Genomic DNA, 21,212 nt, shown 5'->3' on the forward strand with positions numbered 1-21,212 from the left:
GTTGACTCAATGTCCAGAAGCAACATTGATATTTATAAAAATGCAGGAAAACAAATATACGAACAAAAAAAATCACGATATATTTAATATGACAGGTGTTACCAAAGTAATTATATTATGTATAATAAATATATTATTTCAGAAAGTCAATTTTGTGGTGTGAGGCAAAGCTTTTGTAACCAAACTATATGAGTTTTAACTATACATATATTCATATTAATATGTGACATGCAATCGATTCTAATTTTTTATTTGATTAAATGCAGTAATGAAAATTGGGTGTTAGTAAAAAAATGGTAAACTAATAAATGTTGATTAAAATTAACAAACTTCATGAGTTTTTTTGTTCCTTCTGCGTTTGCTTGTATGATTAAGAATAAAAAGCATAGATAAAAAAATGTTGCAACTCTTTTCTGCACCATCCATCGAGGAGTTGTCATTTAATTGTTGCAATTCTTCTCTATCAGCTGTGACTGTTCGCCACTCAACTCTGCACCAAGCATCGAGGAGTCGCCATTTAATCGGGGCAACACTTCTCTATCAGTTGCGACTGTTCGCCACTCTATTCTACATTAACCATCGAGGAGTGGCCATTTAATTGGCGCAAGATTTCTCTATCAGTTGTGACATATATATATACCACATTGTTTTTTAAACTCCCTTGTATCTTACATAAACATACAAACATGAGCACTTCCAGATCCAACTCAACTATTGTAACTTTTTTTCTGCGATTCCTCCTTCTAATCTTTGTTATATCTATTTTCCTCTAATCGCTTGGTTGCTTACTATTTTTATTTCATTCCTATTGCAGTTATCTGATTGTTTAGCCACCATCAGATTCACTGCACCATTTCGTGTTCAAAAGGTTAGGATTCACACTGACAAACATCGTATAGTTAACATAATTTTTCATTCTTTTATTGTCTACTTCTGTTGACTGCTTTTCAATGCAGAACCTTCTGCAAGTCCCATTCTCTTTTCATAGGCAATGGGTGTACAGATACCCAAAGTATGTTTTATTCCACTATGATGGCAACAAATATTTCATTCGAGTAAGGAGGCACAGTGGCAAATGTTTTTTTGCTGATGGCCTAAAGGAATTCAGAAGGGCACACGATCTAAATGAGAGTGTCATTCTTCATTGTGTTGCTTCTAACAAAAATACTACTTTCTCGGTTTATGTCATCGAACCTACACAGAGGCAATTGCGTGTAAAGCCTCTTATATCAAAAAGGAGATATATTTTTACAGCTGATGTCACAAAGGACATGATACAGCGCACCCTCCCCTTGGTGGGTTTCACTACACCTTTAATCATCTATGATAATTTGATTTTTTTTCGTTCCATTGCCTGCTCATTCCTTCTTGATCAAACTATTTGACCATTCCTTTCCTTTTTCATTTTCCATACAGATACTTCCAGCAGCAGCTTCAAGATTTGTCCATGCTTCAAAGAAATTTATCACCCTTCAACGCGGACTGGCAAAACGCACCCACTAGGACATCACCATCCATAATGATGTCCCATCAGTTGCCGACCCATGGTTCCACTTACTTGATGAAAAAAATTGATCCCCGGAGATGAGGTAGTCTTCTACTACCGGTTTGATGACCATGCATGGGAACTGCTGGTCAGGAAAGATATTGAATGGGAGAACGACGACATCAACTTTGAAGAAATGTAATTTTCATTTTTAAATATTTTGAACAATTTTATATTCTGATATCATCCAACGACATTAGTATTTTCATTGCGTTTGACATGCACATCGAACAACTTATTTATTTTCGTGGATGTCCCTGCGTTGGATTATTTATATTCATATATGATCTGCATATTTCGCGATTTTTTTTCTCGTGGTTGTCACTGCGTCCGATTATTTGCCATGGGTTGTTTTTATTTATGGCTTTGTTCCTCTTTTTGGGCTGACGTCTATTCGTATATATATTCATATGTGATCTGCATGTTTTGCAATTTTTTTTTCAAACTTTTCCAACCAAAAGAAATGTTGAACCTTCGTGGGATTCTTGTCTTGCTTTTTGATTTTGTTGGAGCACATTTTTATTTAATTAGTGGTTCCAGTCCACCGGGAGTTTCTCTCAATTCCCTTCGTTTGATCCTTTTATCATTTGATTCAACAACTTCTCTTGATTCATATAAATTTTTGTTCGTTTGATCCTTTTATCATTTCATTCAACAACTTCTCTTGATTCATATAAATTTTTGTCCCTTTTAATTATGGGTCTCACCACCCCAATCCTATGTTTTGTATCCGTTTTTTGCAATCTCGGATTTTTTTTTTGTGTAGTCCAACAATGTATTTTTTTTATTGAATTAATGAGAAGGTGTAGGGCTTCGATGTAATTTGGTTACGTGGAAAGTGTTGTTCATGACAAAAAATTAAGAGAATTCCCTTTTTTCGATCATTTAGTCATTTGATTCAACAACTTCTCTTGATTCATATAAATTTTTGTCCCTTTTAATTATGGGTCTCACCACCCCAACCCTGTGTTTCTTTCAGATTTTGTATCCGGTTTTTGCAATCTCAGAACTTTTCTGTGTAGTCCAACAATGTTATTTTATTGAATTAATGAGAAGGTGTGGGGCTCCGATGTAATTTGGTTACGTGGAAAGTGTTGTTTATGACAACAAATTAAGAGAGCATATCTTAACTAATAAGATACTATCTAATGAAAGTTTAGTACTTACCATGAAGGAATGATGCTTTATGTTAGATACAGAATGTATTAGATATATCACATCAGTATCAGAATTCAAAAGCAATCAAACAACACATTCTAATTAATGTTTAGTACTCATCATCATCCAGCAATAATGCATATATGCTAGATATATCGTATATAAGAAGCAATGACACAATAAATTAAAGATTGAATCTTCACCCATAAGTTACTCTAATTACAGTTTAGTACCTAGCATGAAAGAATGATGATATTACCATATATAATATATAGCATCCAGTAGATATCACATAACCCCACTAAAAAACATGCATATACAACTAATGTTACAACTCGTTGCTTCATCACCCAATTCATCAGATGATAGATGTTCTCTGGGCGACAACGGAACCCTTAGAAGCGCTAACATCAATGGAAGCCTTAGGAGTACGCCATCGTCTGTTGTCACTGGCACAGAGTGCTGCGTAAAAAATATACGGTGCAATAAGCTGAATCCAAAATTGAAATGAGACAAATACCTATTTGCTACTAAGGCCCGAGAAGAAAATCAGAAAGTCATATGAATTTAACTCCCCCCATAAGTTTGATAAGACAACTTGTATAAGAGGTAAGCATGCGACGTGACCCAAACAGGATTTTAACGGTACTTCAAATAGGCTAAACAAAACAAAATGCAAAAGAGCACAAAAACCACCAATGTAAACATAACAATGGAAGTGCGAAGATAATCATGCAAGGGAATCTCACCAGAAGATGTAGAGGTAATAACGTACAATAACAATGGAAGGCTAAAGTATTAGGAGAGTTAGACCCGCCAAAGCACGCCATTAATAACCTGGCAAATAGCTCGACCAAAGGTAGACAAAGAGATGCATAAAAGATTAGCAAAATGCCTCTAATTTAATTGATGGTTCCAGTCCACCGGTTCATTAATAGCCAACTTAGAAGACAGCGAAGGATTGCTGACCAAGCATCAATGCCATCCTGTAGCAGCCAGAAATAGTTAGATAGCCGAATCTGTCGAAGAAGAAAAGCATAAACAAATGCTAGGAACAATCAAATAAAATTGGAAACAAAACGAAAAAGGCACAAAACATATTAGACATCAACCTCAAAAGCGCAAAAGGGGGTAAAAACAACCCCACAAAAAAACATGCATATGCAACTTAAGCTAACAGGAAGGAAACAAAAACAAAACCTTGTATGAAGAACACAAAGTCGAACTCATTGGAATCAAGGCACCTGCATGAAAAACAAAGCAAAAAAACCAAGCAAATAAAGCACCACCAAACACTCAGCATTAATAACCTGGCGAATAACCCCACCAAAGGTAGGCCAAAAATGGATAAAAGGTTAGCAAAATTCCTCAGATTAAGTTACTGCCTCCATCCCACCAGCCGATTAATAGACAACCTGCCAGCGAGGAAAGAATTGACTGCATGAAAAACAAAGAAAAGAAACAAAGCAAGTGAAGCACCATCCAAGACCCAGCATTAATGACCTGGCAAATAGTCCCACCAAAGGCAGGGGAAAATGCATAAAAAATGAGAAAAATACCTCAGATTTAAGTGGTGCCTCCATTCCACCCAATGATTAATAGGCAACTTGCAAGGGAGAAAAGAACTAGCCGCATAAAAAACAAAGCAAAGAAACCAAGTAAGAAAAGCACAAAAACAAAACAAAGAAACCAATGAAGTAAAGCACCATCCAAGACTCACCATTAATAACCTGGCAAATAGATCCACCAAAGGCAGACAAAAAATGCATCAAAGATGAGCAAAATGCCTCTGATTTAAGTGGTGACTCCACTCCACCGACTGATTAATAGGCAACTTGCAAGAGAGCAAAGAATTGCTAACTAAGAATGAAGACCATCCTACTACAGCCAGAAAATAGTTGTATAAGCCAGATCTGTTCGAGAAGAAAAACATAAATAAATGGTAGGAACAATAAAATAAAACCGATAACAAAATGAATAAGCCCCAAAACATATTAGACATCAATCTGAAAAGGACAAAAGGTAGCCTCAGGGACCACCTGGATGACAACAACAAAAAAAACAATTCCACTAAAAACATACACATGCAAATAAACTTAGTAGGAAGGCAAGAAAACCAAAAGCTCATATACACATGGAACCAAACTTAGCAGCAAGGCAACAAAAGCAAAACCTCATATGCAGAACACAAAGCCGCACGTACTAGAATGAATATACCTTCACGAAGAACAAAGCAAAGAAATGATAGGCAGCAAAAGTAAAACCTCATATGCAGAACACAAAGCCGCACGGACTGGAATGAATATACCTACATGAAAAACAAAGCAAAGAAACGACGCAAGTAAAGCACCAACGAACACTCAACACCAGAAATAGTTGCATAAGTTGTAAAACATAAATAAATGGTATGAACAATTAAATAAAATTGATAAGAAAAGCAATAAGACGCAATAACCTTAGCAGGAAGGCAACAAAAGCAAAACCTCATATGCAGAACACAAAAGTGCAAGTGTCAGCACCAGTAAAGAGGAACTATAACGTATGATGCCTCCCGAAAGAGAAACCAACAAACAAAAGACAGAAAAACACCATCGAACACTCAACATTAATAACCTGGCAAATAACCTCACCAAAGGACAAAATGTACCCTCAGGAACCACCTGGATGACAACAAAAAAAAACAATTCCACTAAAAAACATAGACATGCAAATAAACTTAGCAGGAAGGCAAGAAAACCAAAAGCTCATATACACATGGAACCAAACTTAGCAGCAAGGCAACAAAAGCAAAACCTCATATGCAGAACACAAAGCCGCACGTACTGGAATGAATATACCTACATGATGAACAAAGCAAAGAAACGACAGACAACAAAAGCAAAACCTCATATGCAGAACACAAAGCCGCACGGACTGGAATGAATATACCTACATTAAAAACAAAGCAAAGAAACAACGCAAGTAAAGCACCAACGAACACTCAACACCATAAATAGCTGCATAAGTTGTAAAACATAAATAAATGTTACGAACAATTAAATAAAACTGATAACAAAATCAATAAGACGCAAAACATATTATACATCAATGCCAAAAAACAAACAATTCCACCAAAAAACATGCATATGCAACTAAACTTAGCAGGAAGGCAACAAAAGCAGAACCTCATATGCAGAACACAAAAGTGCAAGTGTCAGCAGGAGGAAAGGTGAACTGGAACGCAAGATGCTTGCATGAAAACAAACCAAGGAAACAAAGCAAGCTAAGCACCATCGAACACTCAACATTAATAACCTGGCAAATAACCCCACCAAAGGCAGGCCGAAATGGATAAAAGATCAACAAAATACATCACATTAAGTTGTTGACTCCATTCCACCATCCGATTAATAGATAACCTGCCAGCGAGGAAAGAATTGGCTGCATGCAAAACAAAGGAAAGAAACAAAGCAAGTGAAGCACCATCCAACACTCAGCATTAATGACCTGACAAATAGTTCCACCAAAAGCAAGGGAAAAAAGCATAAAAGATGAGCAAACTACCTCAGATTTAAGCGGTGCCTCCATTCCACCCGCTGATTAATAGCCAACTTGCAAGCAAGGAAAGAATTGGTTGCATAAAAACAAAGCAAACAAACTAAGTAAAGCACCATCGAAGACTCACCATTCATCAAAGATGAGGAAAATACCTCTGATTTAAGTGGTACATGCACTCCACCGACTAATTAATAGGCAACTTGGAAGTGAGGAAAGATTTGCTAACTAAGAATGAATACTATCCTACAACAACAAGAAAATAGTTGTATAAGTCATATTTGTTGGAGAAGAAAAGCAAAAATAAATGGTAGGAACAATCAAATAAAACTAATAACAAAATGAATAAGCCACAAAACATATTAGACATCAACCTCAAAAGGACAAAAGACAGCCTCAGCCACCACCTGGATGACAAAAAGGAAACAACTAAACATGCATAAATATATTAGGAAACATTCCACCCACCAGCATCATCCCTCTGTCAAATACCAAATGCATATTGGAACAACAATCCCTAGAACAAAACGTCAAAGGCCAAAACCAAAATACCGAAAACAAACAACATTTCTCGCCAAACACAGCATGCATTGATGAAACAAAATCCCCATAGCAAAAACCAACATCGACGAAACAAAAGCTAAACAGGAAAACCCAAAACCGGAGAATAATAGTTGAAAACAAAAATGTCAAACAAAATCCACACAGCAAAAACCAAAATCGGCGAAACAAAAGCTGAACAGGAAAAACCAAAACCGGAGAATAATAGTCGAAAACAAAAATGTCAAACAAAATCCCCACAACAAAAACCAAAATTGATGAAACAAAAGCTAAACAGGAAAAACCAAAACCAAAGAATAATAGCTGAAAACAAAAACGTGAATTTTAACCAAAACCCAAAGCTCAGATGGAAACAAAATGAAGAAGAAACAAACCCAACGCAGCAGCACACGATACCTGTAGCAGTACGTGGAGCAACCAACAGCCTGGAAGTGGGATGCGAAAATGACCAAATAACCATTAAAATGGACACATGTCAACAGCTGAAGCATGGGCACAATAGGGTTTTCCCTAGACAACTCCTTTATAAGACTTAATATAGATTAGCATCAGGCATTTGTATCTGGACCAGAAATGGTATAACTGAATATTGACTTTACTTTCTATTTCTCTGTCTTCTTATTTATGTTGTTCATATAAAATATTAAATACAGGAACGAATGTCAATGGATTGCAAACGAACCTTCTTGTACAAGTTTGTTTTGGTCATCTTGTTCTTAAAATGGTTGTTTTATTTCCACCTTCTAACAAGGATAACAAAATAGAAAAAAAGAAGTCTTTCATTTAAGGAATTTTCAGTTTTATTTTATTTTCTTTCTCGTTGTAAGTTTATTAATTTTGTCAGTTCACAGAAGAAAAAGATACACGGAACAAAATGGAAAAGATTTTTTTTATCTATATATTTTTTCCTTTTTTCCTTGATTTCATTGCTTTTAGTCAAATAAGATATAAAACTTCTTAACCTACTAATGTCTATTTATGTTATATTATTATTTTAGTTTTTTTACAAGCAAGGTACTTTCGTCAAAAGTCATGAGACTAACTCTCATAAAAATCACAAATAAATTTTATCTCTCATAATAAAAAAATTTCTTATGCACGATCAAATAATCACATTTCTATCGATATGTTTAATTATTATAATTGTACAATAAAAGATGAATTTCAATTTTTATATCCGGCTATACATCGATAATTTGATTTGTGATGAGGAAACGATCTTCAAGTAATTTGGTAAATTAGGCAGAATTTTCAATTCATATTGAACATTTGACAATGGCAGCATCGCCCTCAATCAGGTGCATTTGGACCAGAATGTCTCCAATGACTCAAATTGTTTGCCCAAAGCGCACTGAAACATCCCAAGGAGAGAAACCTAAATAAAAGTCAAATTACTCAAATTGATCACAACATATCACCACGTAACAATTGGAGTCGTTTTCCTATAAATTACATCATCACACTTACCTAAATAGACCTACCTTGCTTTTTCGTGCATATCCGTACAATCTGAATAAAAAAAACAATTTTATGTGCACTAAATTATAATTCAGTAGAGAAAAAAGAAAGACGTATTGGATCTCTTAAAATGTATCTTCATATATATAAAAGGAAGTAGGTCTAGGATACTTTTTGGAAATTTCATTTTGATACAAATTAAATGAAAATTTTTTAATAAATAAATATTTTAACATTTGCAATAATTTAGGACTTAATGACGTGTGCTTTAATTGTGAATATTAATAGTCATTATTTGTATTAATTTGTGAAAATTAATAAGCATAAAAAAATTTAATTGTATGTTATGTTTTGAGTTTATGTTATGTTATTTTTTTATTTAAACAAATAAGACCATGTTGAGAACTTTCACCAAAACTTATTTCCCATCCAAAATATTTGAAGAGCAAGGCGTTTTTTTAAGATAGGTACGATTTGGTTAGATTTATCAAATTGATGCAGCAATCTGACACTACTACAAAACAACAACATTTAACAATGGTTTTAAGGATCTTTTAATCATGATTTTTCACCGTGGTTGTAGCTGGTTTGGTGGAAAGTCAATACTTTTCACGACGGTTTCTAAATCGTCTTAAAATGATATAATTTCTAAGATGATTTTGTTTTGAAAACGTCTTAGAAATTGTTCTTTTTAAAAATAAAAAATAAATGTTTTTAAGAGGTTTTTAGGAAAAAAAATCGTCTTAAAAAATGAACATTCTAAAATAATTTTTTAAAGAACTGTCTTAGAATATCTTTTTTGTAAACAAAATTTTAAAAAATTAAGAATTCTAAGACATTTTCCTAAAAGTCGTCTTAAAAAGTAAATTTTCTAAGACGATTTTTTCTAAGAATCATCTCAAAAGCATTCATTTTTTATTTTTTAAGATGGTTTTCCCGATTCGTCAAAAAACCATCTTAGAATGTTTTTTTTACAAAAAAAATAAAATAATTGAGAATTCTAAGATAATTTTTTGTCTTAGAATTTAAAATAAATAAATGACGAATCACTACTCTTTCATAGTGAGCAAAACACATCAATTTTATAGAATAAATATACTCATAATGACAGGCTACAATAAGCAGAATTGGTTGTTATTTAAGGATAGAACATGCAATGAACCCTTGTCCAACACAAGTAGAGTTGCAAGATGGTTCAGTTATATGATTTTTAATGAATATAGAAATAAATGAAGGAACATAAATGAACTTCTGATGCTCAAACTAAACACAAAGATGGTTGCACTAAATGCAAAAGCCTCATACATAATGAAAACAAAGTCAATTAGAATGTTGTGGTTGTGGTTAAAACCCTAAAACGTTCAAAGTTTACTTTCTTTCTTTTTTATGTATAGGATTGTTTTCTTTCTTTCACTACTAGAAAAGCGTCTTTCTGCGTCGTTGTATCTACGTCGGTTATTGAAAAATCGATGTAGTAAAACATTTGGTGGCATTTTTGAAATTAATGCCAACTATTTTTAGCCGTTAACGATGGTTTTTATAAAACCGTCTTTGATCGAAGTCATAAGATTTTTAATTATTTTATTAATTTTCAGTTTTCACTCTGAATGGATTATTTGTGCCTTTAATTTACTCATTTTCATGCGCCCTTGACTCCGCCGTGACCTTCAAAGTTTGCCACAAGCTTTGTCGTGCCCTTCCTTCTACTTCAGTTTGCACTGCTTTGTCTCACTCTCATTCCACGCCATAGCTAGTGCATTCCCTCCATTGCTTACAGCTACCTTCATCGTGTAGTAAGTACCAATGTCGCTTTTCTCCTAAATTAAATTTCTTTGTTGTTCATGCTCCCTCATTTGTTATAGCTTTCATTTATATGTGCCTGGTGTTTGCAACATGTTTATGAATTTTTTGACATTGCAAATTTGTGTTTGTTTAATTTGAACCCTACATATACTGAGTTTTAAGTAGAAATCCCTTTTTCGAATATATTTAAGTTGTGAGAAGCATGTGTGTAATGGGTCCACTGTCTCTATGAATACTGGTTTGCTACATGGCCATGAAGGTGGATTACATTTTTAATATGTTGGAATGGAATTGGAGCAAATCAATGAAATCAGCCACCCCACCAACAACAGGTTATAAATTGGTTTCACTTTAATTTCCAGGAACATTCACGGATTCATTGTGAATGTATATGCGTAGGTGAAATACAGACATTGGCTCAAATTTTCTCTTAGTGCTTTGAATAATGTTAGTTGGGCAGTCAAACTCAAGAATATTATAGTTTGGAACTAGAGCAAATCAATTTTTCATTCTAGTAAGTGAAGACTCTAAACTAAGAACAAAAAACTACAATAACAAATAAAAATTGCTTAAATAATGTTGCCAGCAAGTGCTTCAACAGTTGTGAAGCTTTCTTTCACAACATCATGACTTTCCTTCATCTATTCCATTTTGAGTCTTTGTATGCTCTTACCGTTTAAGTTAAAGCATTGATGTCAACTCTCCTTGGTTGGCTAAAATGGTGAAACTGCTCTTGAAGTCTCATCTATGGGAAATTAGACTAGCTCCATATTAAGAAGTAGTGTCCCTATTAGTCTTTACCTCTCCCACACAGGTTTCATTGATGGCTCACTTTTTCCACTGTACATGCAAGTTCAGCCAAGGCTCTGAAGAATTTAGATGCACCAAACCCATCACAAACACCGTGTAACAAGCCCATTCCAAGGGTGAAACCCCATAGAGAAAGTTGGTACCTTGAAAACCAAAGGGGGATCATGAGAATTATTAGGGTTATCATCATCAAACACTAGTTTCTATGCAGTTGGAACATCAATCCCTTCAAGGTAGTGAAGAGAAGAGAGTTCACAATTAGCAGTTGCCTCCAAGGGCTGTAAATCCATTAGCATTGGAGTTGATTCCAAGTTTTCCATCATCAAATTTCACTATCTTCCCAGCAAGTGGATAATAGCAAACAAAGGCCTTCGAGAGGGCTTCTTTTATCACATGAAAAGGGTCTAGTTAGCCATTTGGTGAATCAAGATTTGCTTTGTAGACATAAATGGTTTGACACAAAATGTTGAGAACTGGATCACTATCAATGGTGGACTATGCAAGAAATTTAGGGGGTGTAGGCTTAGAGGGTTTAACTATCACATACAAGATCCTTCATATTAAGGACAAGGGGTGTCTTTAGGTTTGCCATGGAATTTAATGCGTAAAAAATAGAGATGTGAGGATATGAGAATATATATGTATTAACTATTAAGTGACTCTCCTTTGGTCTTAATATGAAGGATGTTATACACTCCCAACTCAGGAAATGGGATTGGTTGAAGAATTTGAAACTCGCACATATGGAATAGGAAAGTGACACCTTGATTAGGAGGGAAAGGGGATTTGAAAATGTAGCTTACAATTAAACTACCAACTTTGTTATTGTTTTAACATGCAGAAATTGTTGGGTTGTAAGTTTATTTCCTTCAACTCTTTTCATTATAAGAGTTTTCAGACTGATACTAGATTATGGATATGAGAATAACATTGGTTAAAATGTGTGAAAACATGAAGAAAATGGAACTATTTCTATTATCAGGACACTTTCTTATGATCTGTAGTATGTACTATTTTAAATTCCATCTGCCACATTTAGGAGAGTTCTGGTTGAATTTGACCAGGAATAGAACAAAAAATGATATAAAGACAGTGTGACATATTTTCAGTAGACCTCTGAAGTGGTCCAGACACTATGAAGAATTCTCACGTGTAACTCATGTCATATTGATAACTCATCTTCCACATGAGCAGTGTGTCAAAAATCCAAAAATTCCTTCGGTTGTGTCTACAATAACCAATTGTTTGTCAATATTCTGGGTAAGTTTTGAGGACTGTAAAAGTTTGATACAACTTTCTTCAACCAAATGACATGGAATACAGGATGAACTTCAATCTTGGATTGAGTTTCTCATTGCTTTACTGGGCCAAGAATCTAAACCTTTAAGACCAAGATTCCTTATACATCTTATCTCCTACCTGCAAATCTCTTATTCTCATTATTTTGTTGCATTATGTCGTGTAGAGCATGGTGTTAATTATGCTTCAAGTCATCGAAAATTAAGTCCCTTGTAGTAGACACTAGAGAGCTGGTTCATACTTTAAATGCTTATGATTGATGGAAATGTATTCCCTCTTAAAAGTAAGGTAGGATCCCTTCCATACAAGGCTCTAAAGGGCATCATTTGTGTTGAACCAACATTCAGCCCAACTCAATGATTATGGCCACTGCTTATACCTTATGAAACATGTTAAATATCCAAACATTTATTTACCACCTTAGTTTTCCCATCCATTTGTGGATGTTAAGCATGGTTGTACTTCTTCATTTTAGTTACCACTCGCTTGAATAATTTTGACTAGAAATGCATGAGCAAGATTTGATCCCTAATGGAAGTAGGGGACATATGATTCTTTAGATTTTCAGATATAAAAATATGGCCTATCTTCTTGGTTGTGAAAGGATGAACTATAGCAAAAAAAAAAATGGGCATATTTGTGCAGTCTATGCTCCATGCCGAGGTGTTATCCTTCCTATTGGCTGTGGATAGACCATTGATGAAATCCATGGAGATGTCACTCCAACTTTGGATTAGAATAGGCAATGGCTACAAGAGACTGGTGAGGTACTGGCTTTGATGCTTATTTCTTGTGTACTTGACATTCAGCTATAAACTACTGGATATCCTTCTTTGTTCCTTTCCAATAAACCACCCCAGATATTTTGTTGCATGTTATGATTTGTGAACATACCTAAGTGTCCTATGGCTAATCATAAAGTTTCAAAGGCTTGTTGTGTCTCTTCATGCTTGACATGAATGAAAGTTACCTTTTTTTTCAATAATTCTGTAAAGGGATTTACTATTTTCCCATAGTTCCAATCTAATTTTCTGTAGTACTCCATGAATCGAAAAATCCCCCAAGCCTTTTAAAAGTCCTTAAACATGAACAAAATGGAACTCGGGTCAGTTTAACTTCTTATGATCTGGAATATGAATTATTTTTAATTCCATCTGTTGTAGTATGGCTGGGAATTGTTTCTGCTATAAGTTGTGAGTTGCAACTATGAACTTGGTTGGTTTTATTGCAATATCTCGTTCTTCTTTTAATCTCTAATGTTAACAAGTGAATATCATTTAATGTTGAGTTTTTTGGTTTAAGAGAATTAAGTAAAATGTCTGGTTCCAACATGTTATTAAACTACTATGAGCTCTAAATTTCCTTTCATTGAATGTTTTATTGTGTTTCGTTTTGAAAACTTTCATCAACAAAATGCCGAAGATTCACTAATATTTGCTTTCTTTCTCTTGGCCTTGCTGTATATTCATGATTTCTTTCATGTTAATATAAGGCGAATAAGCACAATTTTGGTTAGAGAGTTCTAGTTGGCTTTTCTTTCTCAAGCAAAGAAAGTTGTAAATTGTAATTTAGTATAGCTACCAAAATTTTTTTTTAGGTGAAGGGGACTTAGGCAATCATTGATACAGTTTCAGCACAACATTGACAACAATAATGCATTGCTTTGTTCAAGTAAAAATTCTTTGAAATTTCCTGCTAGGTGTTAGCTAGTATCACTTTATCTTAGACCTAGTATCTTATAAGGACTCTTTGTTGTAGTTAACTGAATCTTCATTCCTCTTAAGTCAATTCATGAGCAAGTACAAAGTTATCACTTATCATTTACTGGATTATAGTCATTTCCTTGAACAAGTCATGAGCACTTGTTCCTAATTTTGTTTTCCCCGGTTTTTGTCCCAAAATCACACATATTTTGTGCGGGCTTACTTTCTAATTAGTTTGGATTAATGAAATCTATGTGTCGCAACATGCCCTTTTGCGGGCGCGCGAGGCGAGGTTCTCGGGTGCGTTTTCCAAAGGAGGAAAATGCGCGGAGTCGCCACCAACGTTTATTTGTGGAAAATGTTGGAAAAAATCGAAGGAAACCGGTCATAAAGAATATTCCAAGTTCGGAAGTTGTATTTACGTTTGAGGAAGGTATTAGCATCTCTCACGTTTGTCTCAAAGGACAACAACCTTATTTTTAGAATTGTGGAAATTGTGTTACCTTAACTTTTATTTCTTTTTATTTTTTAGGTCGACAAAAGCGGGGCTCTTGCTCCTACGTACCCTCCATCGAAGAGGAAATCAGACCTACATAGTTCTTTTTAAGGGTGAATCAAGCGATTATTTTTACTTGGAAGGTGATCATTTTAAGGCGTTGGACCTTAAAAATGATCCATTTACTTGGTAAGAAAAACTGAGATATTGAACTTTCAAATCCTTTTTTAGTGATTTTTGTGGACGAGATTGACTTTGCGGGTTGATTTTAGCCTTAGTTTTACTTTAGTTATTAGTCAATTCAATTAAGAAAGAGAAATCCCAAAGAGAAACGTCCAATTGTTTTTTTCGCTTTATTTCGTTAAAAGGTATTTTTTGATTATTATATTATTATTTTACCTCCTTTTTTTGATTTCCCACGTGGTTACGACACGACCGAACGGTCGAATTTCATTTTAACAGAAATTAATAGATATCACAAATCAAATGATCGGTGAAAATTTATTTTATTTTTTGATTAGGCGAGAAATGACTTAAATAAATGACTGGAGCACGTCAAAAGGGGGTACGGAAAGTAAATGAAACGAGAATAAAAATACACGAAACAAATGGGGACCACCACGAGTACATAGAATGAATTGAAAAGCTCGATTTGGGTACTTACCGGTTGAAGATCAAAGAACAATGAAGAACGAACGATGAATGATGAAGAACGGTTGAAAATCTTCGCGTAATTACCCACAGAAACGTTACGGAAGCGCCTCGGCTTGGATTTGTGAATGTATGTATACATGATTTTGATGATGTCAAAAGAAGAATCAAACAAGGCTCATTTTGCTTCAAGATTAATACAAGATTGTTTCAACAAACAAAGCCTTGATTCAAGATTTCTTCAAGATCAAGCCTTGCCTCACAATGAAAGGTTTCAAGTCATTCAAGGCACATCTAATCGATTACCAATACATGTAATCGATTACCAATGGTTTGAAAGTGTGTAATCGATTACACATCATATGTAATCGATTACCAGAGACTCTAAACATTGGAAATTCAAATTTTAAATGAAGGGCCACAACTGTTGAAAAACAACTGTGTAATTGATTACACTAATTCTGTAATCGATTACCAGAGAGGATTTTCAAGGAATATCGCCAACAGTCACATCTTATCATTTGGATTTTGAATGGCCATAAAAGGCCTATATATATGTGTGACTTGGGACGAAATTGAAGAGAGAGTTTTGCTTGGCAAAAATGTCTTATCCTCTCAAAAGACAATGAGAGAGATTCCAAAAGAACTTCATTGTCAAATGCTCTCTCAAAAGAAATCCTTGGCCAAACACTTGCAAAATCTTTAAGGATTCCTACATGATCTTTATTGTAATATTCTTCTCTTGAAGAGAGAATTCTTCTTCCATTCTTCTTATTCAATGAGATTGGTTAAGAGACTGTGAGTCTCTTGTTGTATAGCATCTGAACACAAGGGACGGGTTGTCCCTGTGTGGTTCAGACTTTGTAATGGATTTTACAAAGATAGTGGAAAACTCAAGTGGGTTGCTTGAGTACTGGATGTAGGCACAAGGGTGTGGCCGAACCAGTATAAAATTGTGTTTGCATTCTCTCTTCCCTTATCTTATTTATTTTGTTGCAATCAGTTGTGTCTTGCACGTTAAAGAACATTGTTAAATTGATTGTTGTTGCTTCTTCTGCATTCTAAGCCTATCCCTCTTAAGATTATTGAGACCACAAGGTCCAACAGGATTTTCTTCACGGAAACAATTTTCCTCAACAATTTCAAGTGAATACGAAGTGCTAAGAAGGCCGAACCCCTTTCTTCTTCACTCCTCCCCCTATTTATAGCAAAATAGGGGAGGAGCTTGCCACCCAGCTCGCCCAGGCGAGCCAGGTTGCTTCCTCCAGAAGCAACCGCCTTCTGGAGGAAGAATCTGGAAGGCCCAAGTGGGCCTGATTGCTATTTGCACCCCTTTTTTTTACTAAATACACCCCCTTTTACTTTTTTGGTGATTCTTTTTCCGTAATGTTACGAAACTTTACGAATTTCATAACGATACTTATTTTCTTTCCGTAAGGTTACATAACCTTACGGATCATGTAATTACTCTTTTTTAGCTTTCGAAAAAGTTACGAAAACTCACGAATTGCGTAACAATACTTCCTTTTGATTTTCGTCACGTTACGAAATTTCACGGATTGCGTAACAACGCTTCCTTTTGATTTCCTGCGCGTCTCAGGACTTCACATATTGTGCAACAAAGGGTGCCAAGTACTTTGAAGCGGTCAATTAAAGGTTGTATGCCATCAAGCAATAGTCCCTGGACGAAATTAGGGTATGACAGTTGCCCCTCTTTACTTACCTTTTATCGGAGATAAGAGGAAAGCAAAGATAAAACACTGATTTCGTCCGTCTTCGCCCTTTCCGTGATTAGTCTATGACGATTCCCGTCTCTCCTTCTCCTTTTTTCTACACAACACAAAACAAAACACAAACAACAAAAACACCAATAACATAATATACATATATACACATGTTTGGCGAACGAACCGATCGGGAAAATAACAAAAACCACATTTCCTAGTCACCGGAGGCTCCACACTTGATGGTGGAGGATGCATGAACAACACTGGGCAATCAATTCATGGGTTCCAGCCTCGATGGCGGAGGACACATGAACAACGCTAGGCAATCAATTCATGGGTCTCCAAATAAAAATGGAGAATGGAGGATAGGCGAACAGCGCTAGGCTATCAATTCGCGGGACTCCAGACTCGATGGTGGAGGATGCATGAATGACAATCAATTCATGGGGCTCCGAATAAGATTTGAGGGTGGAGGATAGGCGAACAGCGCTAGGCAATCAATTCGCGGGGCTCCAGACTCGTTGGTGGAGGATGCATGAATGACAATCAATTCATGGGGCTCCGAATAAGATTTGAGGGTGGAGGATAGGTGAACAGCGCTAGGCAATCAATTCGTGGGGCTCCAGACTCGTTGGTGGAGGATGCATGAATGACAATCAATTCATGGGACTCCGAATAATATTTGAGGGTGGAGGATAGGCGAACAGTGCTAGGCAATCAATTCGCGAGGCTCCAGACTCGTTGGTGGAGGATGCATGAATGACAATCAATTCATGGGGCTCCGAATAAGATTTGAGGGTGGAGGATAGGTGAACAGCGCTAGGCAATCAATTCGCGGGGCTCCAGGCTCGTTGGTGGAGGATGCATGAATGACAATCAATTCATGGAGCTCCGAATAAGATTTGAGGGTGGAGGATAGGCGAACAGCACTAGGCAATCAATTCGCGGGGCTCCAGACTCGTTGGTAGAGGATGCATGAATGACAATCAATTCATGGGGCTCCGAATAAGATTTGAGAGTGGAGGATAGGTGAACAGCGCTAGGCAATCAATTCGCGGGGCTCCAGACTCGTTGGTGGAGGATGCATGAATGACAATCAATTCATAGGGCTCCGAATAAGATTTGTTGGCAGGACCGAATGGTCCACCGGTTTTTTCCTACCTAAAAAGGGGAATCATGCTTTTTGCAAAGAAAAATAAATCATTCGCGAGAGCACTATATCTTAGAGAAACAATATACCCGTACCAAAGGTAATTTTCCTTGTAACCGAAGATGAAGGGTAGGATGTCAACATTTAGCTTTTAAATGAACATTCAGGGGAAACATCGGGTTAAGCTGAAACTGGGAATAAATCACTCATAGTGTATAAAAACTCACACAGGCAAGTGTTTTACCCTAATCCTAAACCATAACTGCACCATGACTTTATTTTGCACACGATTTCCTATCGAATCAAAAGATCACACGCACGATCACGGATCAATAGGATTTTCTCGAGGGTAGTGTTTTTGGAAAGGAAACTGGGTGTTTCGGTCTTTTCCTCTTTGTTTAAGTGGGACGGGATATCGCCAGTCGATAATGACTTTGAATGGCAATCCCAAAGGAAGAACCACCAAAAAATGGGTTTTCCTTTACCGGTAGTCATTTACCTTGCCGAAAATTTATCTGGTCCAAAAATCTTTTGTTCTCTTTCTTTCATTGATCGGGAATTACTCTGTTTTCCTCTTATCTTTTCCTTTTTTACTTTCTTCCGATCTTTGATCGAGAATCCTTCTTTTCCTTTCTTTTCATTTTTCCCTTTTCTTTCTTTTCATTTCTTCCTTTTCTTACTTTTCATTTCTCCCTCTCCATTTCTTTCTTTGGGAAATCAGGTTTTAGCATTCATTATTTGCTCTCCCTTGAGGAGATTCCGTTGTCCTTTGCTTCGGGGGAAAGGATGAGGATTCTTTTTATAGGCCAAGGTTCAAAGTGGTCTAAGGTCGTGTCTCAACAGGGTCTTTTTTCGTGGGAGCCCGATCTTGATATCTGGGGCACAACAAATTCGTGTGTCAAGGTATCGGTCTCGGGTTGAACTTCCATATCATTTCCACAAGGCACGCGTAACATTGATGATTCGGAAACAACGTGCAAAATTAGTCATGGCCACAGCTAGGTGGGCACTCAAGCATCCAGTTTATGGCATTGTGATACTACAGTTGGGGATTTACACAAACAGACCCAACGTTTCCAAATTATGTTCTTTCATCGGTTCAATGAAACCATCCATTCTTATCTCGGTCATTTAGGAAAATAAACTCTTAGTGTTAGTCCCTTGTTTCCAAAAGATACATTTGCTCTCTACGAATGATTTATGCTTCCTACGACCATAACATGCCGACCTTCGAGGTCTTCCTTTCTTTTTCCTTTTTGTTTCATTTTTATGTTCACAAAAAACTATACATCCATTGCCATCTACGAGAAAAACTTTTCTTGGTACACCTACATTCCTATGATGAACTTTTTCTGTACACACGCATTAAAACTCTTTCTCTTTACATCAACACGGTCTATATACAAACCCTATTCCTGTTCAAAGATTTCATTTTTTCGTTTTTCCCAACACACACCCGTAGTTTATACAAAAGTTTCTTTATATATACTCGTCGCTCACACACGCAAGAATTTCTTTTCACACATTATTTACACACACAAAAATCCCTCTATAAACATTTCTTTTACATATATAAAAAAACTCTTTTCTTTTCTTTGTATACATAGACACGACATTTGTTCACAACGATTCTTTCTTATTTTTGGCGTTATCATGATTTTGGTTCATTTTATTTTTAGGACGACGTTCCTAAATGAAAAACTCTACACGGTTCCGGAATTTCAACAAACACTATTGACAACAACGAAGTAAGCACTAACGTAACAGTTCAAATGATATGTATGCACAAAACAAGAGTCAATCAAAACGAAACAAACGTTAGTCCCTCAATTATACAAAATAAAATGATACGTAATAGATAAAAGAGGAAACATAAAAAGAGAATATGGATCTAGGGATCTCCTGGTCATGTGGCTCCGCTCCCCCCCCCAAGAAATCGAGTAAATCTGTCATCTTCTCATCCATTCGGGCCCCATCTGCATCACCAGGAGCCTCCCCTGCCTGGGCCTCAGGCCAATCTCCGGGCCATGCGACCTCTACCCTGAACTGATCAGGAGTAGGGCATTGAAAAGAAGCAAAACCCTGGCTCTGTAGGCTGAGGCTGAGATGGTAGAGACAGTCACGGGTCTACACATGCGCCCTGTGGTTGGCCGCCTGCTGGCGAACCAAATGCCGTAAATACCGCTCCGTGTCAAATGACCCAACTGGGTCAGCCTAAGGAGGTGGCGGTGGTGCGTTTGGGGCCTGCAGGTCACCACCCTGTGCCTGTCTAGGCGTGCAATACTTCTCTATGAAAGCTCGGGTGATCGACAGTCGAATCACCTTACTAGGTGTGACAGGAACCCCGAACGACTGGCAGAGACCTATGATTAATGCTGGAAAACCCAGGGCCCTGTTAGGCTTATCTGGGTCTAGAGGTTGCCTGGTAGGCGGCATACCTGCAAATAAATAAATGGCATCAGCGATCAACTGAGCCACATGGACGCTCATTCGTGTCAGGATGGCATACACCAGCTGACACTTCGGCAGAGGGAGGTCGGAATTGTGATCGCTGGGCAGGATGTTGCTGAGCAGCAACGTCATCCATGTCTGGGTCAAGGTAGTCATGTTGGTGCGCATGATCCGCACCCGTCTCCCAGCAGCGGTCCGGGCAAAATCCTGACCTGGTATGCATAGCAGCTGAGCGATGGCCTCCTCGTCAAATACGTCGGCCCGGTTCCTCCTCTAACCATATTCGCACTCCTTGCCCTCCTCCAATACTAGGGGGTATCCCAGGAACTGACTGAGGGCGTCTGCATCGAAAGGAATCAACTGGCCCCTTACCCATGACTGGAGGTCCCTTACGCCCTCCTCTGTAGGCCAAGCATTGGTGTAAAACTCAAGAACTATATCTGGATCAAACTTAGCCATGGGAGTGACCAGCGACGTCCAACGCCGGCGAGCTATCTCCTCCTGGAAATCTGTGTACTCGTCGTCCCTGAGCTGGATGCATCTCTCTCGGTGGAAGGACCATCCCTTGATGGCTTCGAAGCGCTGCTGGTGCTCAGTGCTCCTGAAATGATGGCTATCGAACTCGGGAGCGGCACTAGTCCCTGCGGCCGTGGCTTCCTTCCTAGATCTCTTCGAGGAAAGCTTCCTCGGAGCCATTTCCTGTGAAGACAGATAGTTGGAAAGTTAGTCTACAAGAAAATGCTTATTTTAACACAAAAATGACATGCTAATTTTTCCGATTTAGAATGAACTCATGCACACATTTAATGTAACTCATTTATGAACATGCACATGTGTAAAATATCCTACTATTTATTTCAACATA

General features: G+C 36.9%; 1 pseudogene; it reads right to left on the bottom strand.

Moving 5' to 3' along the window:
• Positions 1 to 10,629: 10,629 nt before the first annotated feature.
• On the bottom strand, positions 10,630 to 20,806 carry LOC106799298 (spermidine coumaroyl-CoA acyltransferase-like; annotated as a pseudogene).
• Positions 20,807 to 21,212: the final 406 nt, after the last annotated feature.

This window comes from Glycine max, chromosome 7 (assembly GCF_000004515.6).
Source record: "Glycine max cultivar Williams 82 chromosome 7, Glycine_max_v4.0, whole genome shotgun sequence".
In the NCBI taxonomy this organism is placed as follows: domain Eukaryota; kingdom Viridiplantae; phylum Streptophyta; class Magnoliopsida; order Fabales; family Fabaceae; genus Glycine; species Glycine max.